The 13,006-nt window shown below is 38.7% G+C and overlaps 1 protein-coding gene and 1 long non-coding RNA gene across 4 annotated transcripts in view; one reads left to right on the forward strand and one right to left on the reverse strand.

Annotated features, from left to right (window-relative positions):
- Window positions 1-13,006, reverse strand: part of UGT8 (UDP glycosyltransferase 8) — a 91,335-nt gene that overhangs the window by 15,834 nt on the left and 62,495 nt on the right. The window lies entirely within an intron of this gene.
- LOC131828802 (uncharacterized) lies at window positions 1,069-4,518 on the forward strand. The gene is made up of 3 exons (XR_009352581.1): window positions 1,069-1,130; window positions 2,632-2,893; window positions 4,441-4,518. It is a non-coding gene; the product is annotated as an uncharacterized LOC131828802 (long non-coding RNA).

Here is a 13,006-nt window from a genome sequence, read left to right on the forward strand (position 1 = left end):
GAATGCAGAATTTACCCTTAAGGATTAATGCTTTGTAATTTTCTACCAACTTTTTTGTTTTGCTATAAGGATAAAATGTCTTTTCCTAAATGGCTTCTGGGTCTATTGACTTAGCACTTTTCCTGCATTAAGATTATCTTTCAAATATCCATAGTTTCTCTAGTAATTGCATAGTTTTATTATTTTTTTTAATCCTTTCATCATCCAGAATCTCTTTTGGGGGGAAAGAATGAGTCTGGGATCCATTCTTATTTTTAAACCTATGGATAATCTTCTCAACACTATTGAATATTTCCTCTTGTCCTCATTAATGCAAAATTCCACCGTCACAGCGGATTTCTGAGTTCCATTCTGTTCCATTGATCTATGTATCCGGTTATTCCTGTGCCTGGGCCAGAGACTTTTATTGACTGTTATAACAGATTTTAATATTTGCAGTGTTAGATTTCTCTCAATTTTCATTCTGGGGATTTTATTAATTATTTCCGTAGTTAGCATCTTCTTTAAGAACTTTTTTTTTCCTTTAATTAGAAAACAGTGTATTATGTTAAGTTTTAAAAATCACAAGAGCTTTGGTTACAGTTGCTATAAATACATCGAGGGACACACTACTGCAGCCCCCAAAGTAGTAAATACTGCAGTATTATATCAATGACTTTAATTATTCTATCATTGCTAAGTTTGTGAAATTTATAAATATCAAGGGGAAACTTGGCGAACACAAGGAATTTAATATGAACTGGACATCGATCATTCTCCTCCTATCTGCTCTCTGCTGTGTTGCGTGAGCTCAAAAATAGCTTCAAGGTTACAAGTAACTGCATGTGTGGAAGCAGACAACCGACAAGCCCCAAATCTTCTTTTTGCATACCCCAACCGCCATTTTCCAGCAGCACCACTCCTTACACAGGGTAGGAGGACTTGCGCAGACACGGACAAACACTTCATTTCACACACCGCACCCTTCCAACAGCGCACTCAGTCCTTTCTGCTCAACTGGCGGGGGCACGTGCGGCACGCTCCTCCACTAGATGGCGCAGCAAGCACGGAGCACGGGCGTCTGGCGTCTGCGGCCGCTCCCAGGGCTTCGGACCGTCAGGACCCGGGCCGACCCAGAGCCTATCTCTACGGTATTTCGGGCTCCTTGTGGAGGGGAAGAACTCGGTCATTTTCCAAATCCAAAGGAGACCGAAGTTATCACAATAATGAATCAAATAGTAAGAAGGAAATCAGCAGTAGGCAGGTGCTTCCTTCACTATATTACTATGAAAATTTCCATTCTTATACAATTAAAATAATTGACTTAGATACTTATGTAGGATATAGGTATACAGATAATTTTTATTTTATAATTTAACATAATAATTATAAAAATGTAATTCCATAATTTTATAGATATAATGATTATTTTTATTGAGGTCTTTTTTCAAAAGCTGTATTATATATATCAATATCGATATATCTATATATAAAATACAGCTTATATTGATATATATATATATACATATATATATATATATATATATATATATATATAATAAGGCTTTTGAAAAGAGAACCTCGCAATAAAAATTATCACTTTATCTTCTTGCACAGTTAAGTTGTCTTGGTCCTTAATGGGAGAAAGTAGAATAAGGACATGTGGATAACATATTTATCATAATTACTACTGTATGTTAATGTATTTGCTTTCTTGACTCGTTATAATCATGACCTGGATATGCAATGATTTGGTTTCTAGTACTGCCAGATTTCCTTTCACCAAATAGAGAATAAGGCACTCTACCCTGTTCCTAAGGTGGAGAGCAGTTCAGGACAAGCCAGGGGGAAGTAACTAGGCTCTGTGAGACGGGACAAGGGCTGGAACGGGAGCCAAGAGATACACAGAGTTAACCGGCAGGGAGCAAGTCGCTCCCAAAGTGTAAAATTTTTAATAATTTTACATCATGTTTTGACATGATGGATATCAAGAAATGAAGGATGTGAAAAATATTAAAAGGAGTAGAGGGATGCCTGGATGGCTCAGTCAGTTAAGCATCTGCCTTTGGCTTAGATCGTGATCCTGGAGATCCGGGATATAGAGTCCCACATTGGGCTCCCTCCTCAGCACGGAGCATGTTTCCTCCTCTCCCTCTTCCCCCCACTTTGCTTGCTCTCTCTCTCTCTCTAGGTCTCTCTCTCTCTCTCTCAAGTGAACAAAATTAAAAAAAAAAAAAAAAAAAAAAAGAGGAGGAGAAAGCAAGATCTTGAGAAACTTAGAGAAGACAATCATTAGGTAACTCCTTTTTATATACCTAGCCACCTGTCCAAAAACAAACAGAAGCCTACTGTTAGCTGTGGTCAATGTGAAAACCTCCCAAGTCCAGAAATGTAAAAACAATTTTAAAAAGATAATCACTTCAGAACCCATGAAAGAAGAACGAATTAAAAGTTGGCTGTGTAGAGGCCCAGCTCTGGCCTGTCTAGGCTTCACTCTGAGGGCTGAGGAAATCGGGAGAGATTCCCTAGAGAGATCTTTCACTGCTCCCTGAGACCTGGGGCCAGACTGGGTCGCCTGAGTTAGTTACTATCAAATCTGTCCTGATGGCAGCCTGTGACCCAAACCTACTCTCTTCTCTCCCCACAAAATAGGAGCCTTGAGCAGAGACCAGCACAGTTGAGAAAGCAGCAACACTGCTTCCTTTGTCAACCGCGTCCATTCCGAGACAAAGAATGCCTGGACTGTGAGAGAATCCTACAGAGAGATGACGATGGGAGAAGAGGGACCTTTTTTCTTGTTTCCAACACCCACATCAATAGGCCTCTTTTCCCATTTTAAAGTGCCCGACATAAAGAACGTTCCACTTTGGTCAGGTGGGCTGCAGAGAATTGGAATATTCATCTGCAAAACTCGGTAGGTAAGATAAAAATGAACATCTTGATATAAATTTATTTAAAAATACCAGGGGACAACAAACTTATCTTTGGCTACTGCTAAGACAGTTAACCAAGACTTATTAAACAACAACAAAAAATGCCATTGAAGATATAAATATGAAAGTTACCATTCAAAATGAAATGTACCAACCATTATTTGCACTGATCTGATTAGAAAAGGATTTTGTTCAAACCTCAGTTCCACCATTTGCTGTGTGATCTCACTCAAGTCTATTCTCTCTCAAGCCCAGATTTCTCATCATTAAAAGTGCTGATGATATTCACAAGGTCATTGCGAAGATTAAATGAGACCAAATATATAAAAGAGCCATGTTAAGTAAAAATTACCCTGTTATTTTTCCCTAGATAGGATGTCTGATAAGCAACAGACTGAACAGGGACTGAAATGATAGCCACATTGACAATGGGGCGGGGGGAGTCATTCTGTACCAAGATATTTTCTCTCAGTTCACCACAGTTGAGATTCTTCTGAAAAAATCTCGTTCAAACAAATGAGAAGTAGTACCCAAAAAAAACGTTTTACACGTAGGATCAAATCTAGTTGTTCGTTTTTTCAGAACATTCAAGGATTTCCAAGATGATCCAAAAGGCTTAAGCCACAACTAATCTAAAGAAGCAATATAGTGATGAATGTCAAGGTGATGGTTCTACTTTTTAAAAATCTCAGAAGATGATTTTTTTATTAACACACTAAGCATTCAGGAGAATGACATTAAGTACCTAAAAGCGTGTGTTCCTTTGCACTGGGATTCTGTAGTATCTTCTTTCTTTTTCATAAGGCTTTTAGTTTTGCTGTTACAGTTACAATGAAAAGTAGGCAAAATTTGAAACACTGATTTGACTTTAAAGAGAGTCAAGTTCTCAAGGTTCTGAAGAACCTCCAGAAATTGCACACAGTTGGGACGTCCCAGGGTTACGATCATGGCCAGGTACTGAGGCATGATGGAAAGTAGTCACTGGGTATATAATAATGAAAATCTCACCAGAAAAAGAAAAAAAGAAATCAGCCCCCCCCCAAAAAAAACATCTAAATCTTTCTTTGTTACAAAAGGAAGTTAAAAATCTAGAGATTTCGGGAGAATAAAAGATATTTGAATATGCTTGTTTGCAACAGAGTAAGAATGAAGGGGAAGGATGAAGATGCAGACAGAGGATGCAAGTGTTTTCTGTGTACATCTGAGTGTACAGTGTACAGATGTGAGTTCCCCAACACTCTTTCCTTCACAATCTGCTGTCAGCTAAGTGTTCTAAGTTTTGCTGGGGGGGGAGAAAAACAAAGGTCATGGCTATCAAATAGTGTCCCAATAAATTAGGTGGGTTTCAAAGTCCATTTATTAATTCAGTGAATACTACTGAGCACCTGCTATGTACCACACCTGACATTCTTTTAGTTTAGGCACTTGAGACATAGCAAAAAGCAAATGAACAAAAATTCCTATCCTCGGAGTTTACATTCTTAACGACATGGCCATAACCTAATTTTCCAACCTTATCTCCCATCAGGTTTGGACACCTTATCGGCTTTTCATTCCCCCAGATACAGCCTGCCCTCTGGTGCCTGAGATTTCCTCCTCACACCACGGTAATTGACCAAAGTCCTGACAAACGATATGTCCTCTCTGTTGATCTCCTTTGAAAGAGGTGTTCTCTCTCCTGGATACTTTCCACCTTGTATGTGAATTTACACACAAGACTTTCTCTCTTCTTGGTGCTCACTACTTACCTTAAGAAATCAAGAAAGCTCAGAGTAATCTACATCCTTAAACAGATGAACAAATGCATTGTTTCATTTTTTTTTCTTTCAGATAGATAAACAAGATTATCTTTTCGCTAGAATTTGAGTCAACAAAGAGAATGTTCAGCATTTTAAAGAAAGGTCTCATTTTTTAAAATTCAACTTTGGCTACTAAACTATGTGGCTTGCCTAGAGAAAATAAAGGTAGGTAAGCCAGCCAATCTAGCTGTCTGTCTGCTTTCCTTCCAAGAAAAAAACCGAAACTTTTTTCGTGATAATCACACTGTTATGCCAGAGAGACAGAATGAACAGGGCAAAATCCATGTCTAGGATGGAGGCAGATGAGTGAAATAGCTGTAATAAAGCGAAATGCATACAAGAAGAGATTATCATGGGGTGTTTAGAAGAGATGGGGAGATGGGGAGGACCAGATGAGGATCTAAACCAGGGCTGGGCTGGTGAGAAGTGTAAGGAATAAATGTGTCTGAGTGTGTATTAGAACCAAAGACTTAAGTAAGAGCTTGGGAGAAGGCGGGGTTAGCATGATTTTCAGGTTTCTGGTCTGGAATCGCTGTGGAATTAACCAAGGGAAGAAACATAAAAGGAAAGCAGGTCTGTTGGGGTGGGGGGAGATGTGCTTACATCTGAACATAATGAATTTGAGATTTCTGTGCCACTTCTGTTCCAAGTGGAACAATCTAGAAAGGAGTGGGAAATTTGAAACCTGGGAGGAAAAAATCAGCTGCGGATATAGCTTTGTACCTCAAGGGGAAACACATGAGTGTTATGGACAATAGGACCAGTGGTGTCCTCAATATATATTTCTCCCAAAGAGAATATGATGAAGAAATTACTGTAATTATTATTTTTTTATTTCATTTATTTATTTGAGACAGAGAAAGAAGAAGAAGGGCAGATGGGGAGGGAGAAGTAGACCTCCTACTGAGCAGGGACTGCCCCCCCCCATGGACAGGGGGCTCAATTCTAGGACTCTGAGATCATTACCTGAGCTGAAAACAGACGCTTAACCAACCCAGCCACCCAGTTGCCCCCAAATTACTGCAATTCTTGAGGAAGAGTGAGAAAAAGAGACTCTGGGTCTAGAATACCCAGCAAGATAAATTAGTAACACTTCTGTTCACAGCACTATTTAAACCACAGTCCACTAGTTCAATAAGTTAGAACGTAAGAGTTGATGTTACGTGCCTACAGTCCTTGTCCAGGCCATCCCACAAAAGATCAATTTCATCTTCTACTCAATCTGGTTCCTTTGAGAGGACTCCAAACCAGATCACAGTCTCATAATGACCAAGACTCTCATTCCAGAATGAGTCCAACTTAATCTGGTCATGGCAGTCCCCTGCTGGGCCTCTCCAGACCACCTTCACCCTAAAGAGAAGTGGCCAGGCAGAAAAGAAAAGAACTCTGACTAGCAAAGTCAGCCACTTGCCCAAAGGGAGAGAATAAAAAACAAAACAGAACAAATAAAACAAATTAAAAAAGGAAGTCTGAGGATCTTACCGATTTTGGTATTTCTTAGAATTTGGTAATTCCTGTATAAAATCTCTCTGTAACTCCCTATTCAATCACACAATAGAGCTTAGAACTATATAAAGTATGCCTTTATGATATGTCTGAACTAAGTTGCCTTCGATTAAAATTAAGGTATGGGAAAAGTTAAATAGCATAAAGCAAAAAGAACTGGAAAAAATTACCTAGAAGCTGAGTATTCATTATTTACTTCTGTCAGAGAAGAAATGCAATCATTTTACTACTTGTACAATCTCATTTTATTAGAAGTTCTAACAATTCGCTCTCCAAAATATTAACAAACCTGTAATCACCACACTGAGGAATACAAATAAAGCTACTATTTTTTCTTTTAAATTTAAACTTTCCTCCATCGATTTCAGCATCTGTTTAAGACATTTAACTCGGGTTGTTTTTTAAATGGATACAAGGAATTGGTAAATAGTCTATTTGGTAAAAGCACTCACTCTAGGGGGCTATAAAAATTATTAATCATATGTGAACATTTTAGCAACACACATGGGAGTTACATCGTGTGGTAGATTGGGACTTTCCCAGCAATAAAACAATGGCTGCAGTCCCACGTGTGCTTTCAGAAGCTTGCCATTCCCCAGTCCAGTGAAGCTCTCTGTGTCTACACCTCAAAGCTGGGCCAGCTTGTGACTGCTCTGATCAATATGGTAGAAGGAATGCTTATGTGACATGAAAAGCTAGGTCATCAGAAAGGATACAGATGCCACCTGCTTCTCTCTCTGGGAACATGCATCCTTGATGCCCAAACTATGATATGAGCTATAAGCAAATCCAGGCCACGTGGAGAAGCCGCAAATAGGAGTTCTAGGAAAGAGCCCCCACTAAGGTCGCAGTGGACAGCCACAGCCACTCTCAACAGCCCAACATCTGACTGAATGAGCCTAGGGATGATTCCAGCTTCTCCTTCTCAAGTCTTCCAGTCGAAACCGTAGAGAAGGTAAAGCACAGGCATTCATTCCTGTTGGGCCCTACCTCAATCCCTTGCCTACAGATTCTACAAGAATTGAAAAAATTGTTGTTAAGGGTGCCTGGGTAGCTCAGTCTGTTAAACGGCATCTTCAGCTCAGGTCACGATTCCAGGGTCCTGGGATGGAGTCCTGCATCAGCTCCTTGCTCAGCAGGGAGCCTGCTTCTCCCTCTCCATCCACCTGCCACTCCTCCTGCTTGTGCGCTCTCTCTCTCTATCTCTGTCAAATAAATTAAAATCTATTTTTAAAAAATGGTTGTTTAAATGTCACTAAGATTGCTCTTACAGCTCTAGGAATCGAAACATCTCAAAGAATTTCACTTGGTTACTTTCTCAAGAGTCACAGATGGATCTTAAAAACAAGGCTAACAAATCATGGAAAGAGCCCAGATGTCCATCAGCAGATGAGTGATAAAGAAGATGTGGTGTACACACGCACACACACACACACACACACACACACACACACACACATACACACAAACGAATACTATGTAGCCATCAAAAAGGATGAAATCTTGCCATTTGCAATGACATGGATGGACCTAGAGGCTACTACGTGAAGCAAAGGAAGTCAGAGAAAGATAATTATCATATGATGTCACTAATATGAAGAACTTGAGAAACAAGACAGAGATCATAAAATGGAGGGAAAAATGAAACAGGATGGAACCAGAGAAGGAGACAAGCCGTAAGAGACTCAATCTCAGGAAACAAACTGGGGGATGGACACTGGGGAGGGTATGTGCTATGGTGAGTGCTGTCAATTGTGTGTGTAAGACTGATGAATCACAGACCTGTACCCCTGGAAACAAATAATACATCATATGTTAATTTTAAAAAATGCTAAGAGATCCAATATGAAGTCGTAGAATCTCTTTCTCAGAAAAGACTGAGAGAAGGGGAAGTAACTGTGGGCACTGAAAGCCTAGTTTGTGCTTTAAACCCACCTCAACTGCTTATTTAAGAAAATAAGATAACAAACTTGAGGCCCAAAGAACCTAATTCTGAGCAGTAGACCTACAGTCTACATCAAGATCAACAGAGAAAAATAGAATATCCACCTGGTATTTTTCCATAAGAATTCTTATAGCCTGTTCCCTTTTCAAGTATACTGGTATTACCAAGGACTGAGTGCACTGCCCTTAGTTAACCTGCAGGCATATTCATTTATCCAAGAATTTAATAACAGTTAAACTTTTATTGGTCAATTCCTAAGTGCCAGGCACTAGGTACCAGGAATAAAAAAGAGCAAGATTATGGTTTCCCACCCAGAAGTTCAGAGTCCAGGTCAGGCTTCACTATCAGCAGCACATGAATGCTACCTTTGTCCTATTTGTTCCCTCTATGCTGGGGAAATGGACACCCTGCAAATAAATAATATAATTTCAAACAACATTTACCTTAAGTTTCTGTAAACTGTAGTCCAGTTTTCTCTTAATTTCTGAGGTGAATTCAGAATGGAATGGAATGTGTGGCAACCAGCAATTAAAAGTTGTATGTAAATGGTTCCAAAACCAATTAGAAACACATTAATAGTTCAATGAAATAAAATGTCAAAAATTCTTTGACAACTAAAGAATCCCTTCATAAATCAAAGAAAATCTTTTTTCTGATACTGTAATACTGGCGTTTGGTGTTTCTAGATTATAAACCTATAAAGAGAAGAATAGTAAATGCAGAAATTGGTTAAAATCAGTCAGATTCCTAACATTTCCTGGGTAAATCACTCAGTAAGATCCTTCCACATCAATAATAGCATCAGAGTGCACCTGAGTCAGTTTCTCCCAAATATCTAAAAAAATGTTTATGAAGCTAGACAAAGACCAAATGTGTGATAAGATCACACCCTATCACCTCATAGATATTTCCATTAGCTCTAGTGTCTTTCCATGCTGAGCACGAATACTGCACATGGACAGGAAGAAGGCAGGAGAGGTGTTTGGTTTACTTCTGTAGTTGCTTGGGGGAGTAATGATACAGACTAGAAAACTAGGAACCGATCTCCCCCTGACCCTCAACCTCACTCCCCTTTTAGATAATCTATTTCCACATCTATTCAGGAAGTGCAACACCTTCTATGCAACAAAGTCAATGACCCAGAAGGGTCTGGGCAATGGTACACTGATCCTGGCATAAGCAGTTGTGTCATCTCAGGGAAAGCACTTCTGCTTGGGGCAGAAATAAGCAGAGCCATGGTAACAGTGCCTGCTAGGTGGTGTAATATTTCACAGACTAACCTATATAAAGACAATTTACAAACAAATCTCACCACTGCTTGGAGAAAGAACAGGAAGATCAGAAAAAGGTAAAACTCCTAGCTGGTCTCAGCAAAGGCTGTATAAATGAAGGACAAACACCATAAGGCTGCATGGGGTTGTCACGTCTCTCAGTCCCTCTCCTGGTACTTCTCTTACAGGTGCACTCCATCAAATTATTCACAGTCTCAAGTCAACTCTGTGGAACTAAAATTTGGATTCATTTGCTTTTCTAATTTGCCAATATCATGACTTCCTTCCATTAATACAATTAACCACACTATGCTCCCAAAGAAGTCTGTAGTAGAAGTCTACCTCTGAATGAGCAGCCCAAAATTTCTTTCTTGACAAGTTCTTTCTATCCTAAACCCTAAGTCCTCTCATAAAAGTTGGCTATATAATCCAAACCAGTATACTAAAAAGTCTTATTCAAGTATTCTCTACTCAATGCTCAAGTTCTTTTTTTTTTTTTTTTAATTATTTATTTGACAGACAGAGACCACGAGTAGGCAGAGAGGCAGGCAGAGACAGAGAGGGGGAAAGCAGGCTCCCCACTGAGCAGAGAGCCTGATGCAGGGCTCGATCCCAGGACTCTGGGATCATGACCTGAGCCGATGGCAGAGGCTTAACCCACTGAGCCACCCAGGCGCCCCAATGCTCAAGTTGTTAACTGCATTTTTCAAACTTAATCTGTGAAAAAAAAATCTTCAGATTTTCATGGACAATCCAAGGCCGATCAGCTTCTCACTTTCTTCAGCGAACCACCTTAGATCATTCTACATTCTCATAGCCTGTCCCATTGCTACCCACACTCGTTCACTCTGGTTACCCTGCATCATGTACTTTCATCTATCCATACTGAACAGGAGCTTCAAGGAAAGATCAAATACCACCTTCTACACCAACCCTTGAGTTTGCCAATTTTAAGAAATTATTATTTGTGTCTTTCTTTTGATAGTACTTTATATCTCTCTTATGGTATTTTTCATATATGGACTTATTATAAAATTATTTGTATACATATGTCATCTCCTTTAGCAGACTATAAATTCCTTGAATATCAAAGCACCCAAAACATTGTACTGACCCTAAATCAGGTATACTCAAACATCCATTAAATACGTATCTGATCTTACATGAAATTTTCATTGTTTTGCTAAATCAAACCCATGCAAACACCCATCAACATATAAATGGATTGATTCCAAAGGTTCATTTGTAAATCTTTTTCTGAAATATACACACATTTTCACAAGTGTTATTACTCTACATGGTATTTAGGATATTTGAAGTTGTATTTTAGGACTTCAGTATATCATAGATCAATTATTACTTTAAGAGACATCTGGAAGACGTCTTAAGAATCTAGTTGTGATGCATAATGACACTGTTCCAAAGGAAACTTTCGGACAACAAATTCATATTCTCTATGCTCATTCCTGGACACCACTGACTACCAGACATGCTATGCGTGTTCCAAAAAACCACTGCTCTGTATAGGTTTAGTAGTAAGCACTTAATGAGTTTATGAAACTGAGCTATGTTTGTAGCAGAGAGAGCATGAAGGAAACCCCTATCAGAGTATGTATGAGAGCAATGAAAGAAAACAAAACAAAACAAAAAAATGACGCATATATTAAAAACCAACCAGTATTGTTTTAAACCTTAAAACTGTCCTGAATTTCTCATAAAATTAAAACATGGAGAATTTTATATCGTAACAAGGAGACATATATAAAGATAAAAACCTTAATACTCTAGGAAGATTCTTCTTCAAATATTCTCAGATGAGGAAAAATGAAAAGAATAAAGACTTGCCAAGTCAAATTGTTGACATATTTTCTTGATACATGGGATTTATTTTATTCTAGGACTCCAAAGGAAAATTTGTATGACAATCATCCACTAGAATGAAAAACAAGAAAACTAGATAAAAAAACACTCCCTCCCCTTAACAGTTGTAACTAAAATGTTTGCTGGCAAAGATCTCAAGCATCTCACCTAGCTCCAAAAATCTAAGACCTGGCAAAATGAGAACAAAAGTAGAGAAGGAACACTTGTCAGGAACAATAAAAAGGTAAGGAGTTTTTAAAGAACTGAGTTTCAGGTAGAAAAGTTTATAGTAGAGACAGGAAATGGTAGAGTGAAAAAGAACTTTTTGGGCAAAGGGAAGGTCATATTCAAGGGAAAAAAGAAAAAAGATGTTGCAGAATAGAAAGAGAACTTCTGCACTTACAGAAGAAAAAATCATTTCTATGAGAGGAAAGAAATGAGCATGATCAGTTAAAGAGAGCCCAGATTAACAAAAACTCTGGAGTTTATGAGATCATCCTGGACTCCTCTTACCTAGCAGATGATTCCAACAAATTCCAATAAATTAACACTTAAAACATTAAAAACCAACAATCAAGCATCATAAACACCACCAAGAAATCAATCTTTTAATGGAACTAGAAACCACGGTCACGGACAAAATATTTCATAAAAATATAGGAATGCATGTGTATCATTTTAAAGTAAAAACAGACAAATTAATATATTGTATGGAGTAGTAGTATATATACTGCATCAAAGCCTACGAACCTTTAAAAAATAGCTCATACAGAAAAGGAATGTGAGAATGTGGGAAAATTACCCAACATGTGCTATTTGTAATACTGTAATATGCTCCAGGAAGAGAAGACACAGGTAAGCAGGGCTCCAGGCCTGGCCAATTGCCAGTCATTCTGAAATAATACAACTCTGAGGGCAACAAATGGCTGGAATCACAGCAAAGAACTTAACACCTGGGGAGAGGGACTCAGTGATCCTAGCAAATATCAGGTCCTCAGGGCAAATGCAGAATCTACAAGTGAGCTCAGTCAGGAAAAATCTCTGCATACCAATCCAATGCTGGTAAAAAACAAAACAAAACAAAAGACAAACAAAAACACTGGTCCAAAACGTTGCTTTTAATCAACAGCTCACATACCGTTTAAATCCGTGTTTACTAAATTTATTTATTTTTTATTTTTTTCAAGATTTTATTTATTTATTTGACAGAGAGAGATCATAAGCAGGCAGAGAGGCAGGCAGAGAGAGAGGGGGAAGCAGGCTCCCTGCTGTGTGTTTACTAAATTTAAAGCAATCCCATGTAAGTCTGTATTTCTTGGTGGGGAAAACACCCAAGTGTACGAGGAATACACACCATACAGCCATAAAATAAATACATTACCCTGGAATGTTCATTTTCACCGATAAATAGCATTTAAATCCTCTTTTATAATAAATAAAGGTATATCATCGTAGAGGAGAAACTCGCTGCCTCGCAAAATCCACTTCCTCTACTTCCTGAGTTCCATTTCCCAAGCATTAACTGGGCATTACTGCCACCCAAGTAAAGAACATTTTTCAGCCTTTTGAAGAAGCTGAGCATGAACATGTGACTAGGCCACATTCCGGACAATGACACATAAGCAGAGTGGGCCTTCCAATGGCTGAAACACAGTAGTCATCTTGACCATGAGGATAAGAACAGCCATCTGGGACAGTAGGACAGAGGGCTGG

Source organism: Mustela lutreola, chromosome 1 (genome assembly GCF_030435805.1).
Source record: "Mustela lutreola isolate mMusLut2 chromosome 1, mMusLut2.pri, whole genome shotgun sequence".
Lineage (NCBI taxonomy): Eukaryota > Metazoa > Chordata > Mammalia > Carnivora > Mustelidae > Mustela > Mustela lutreola.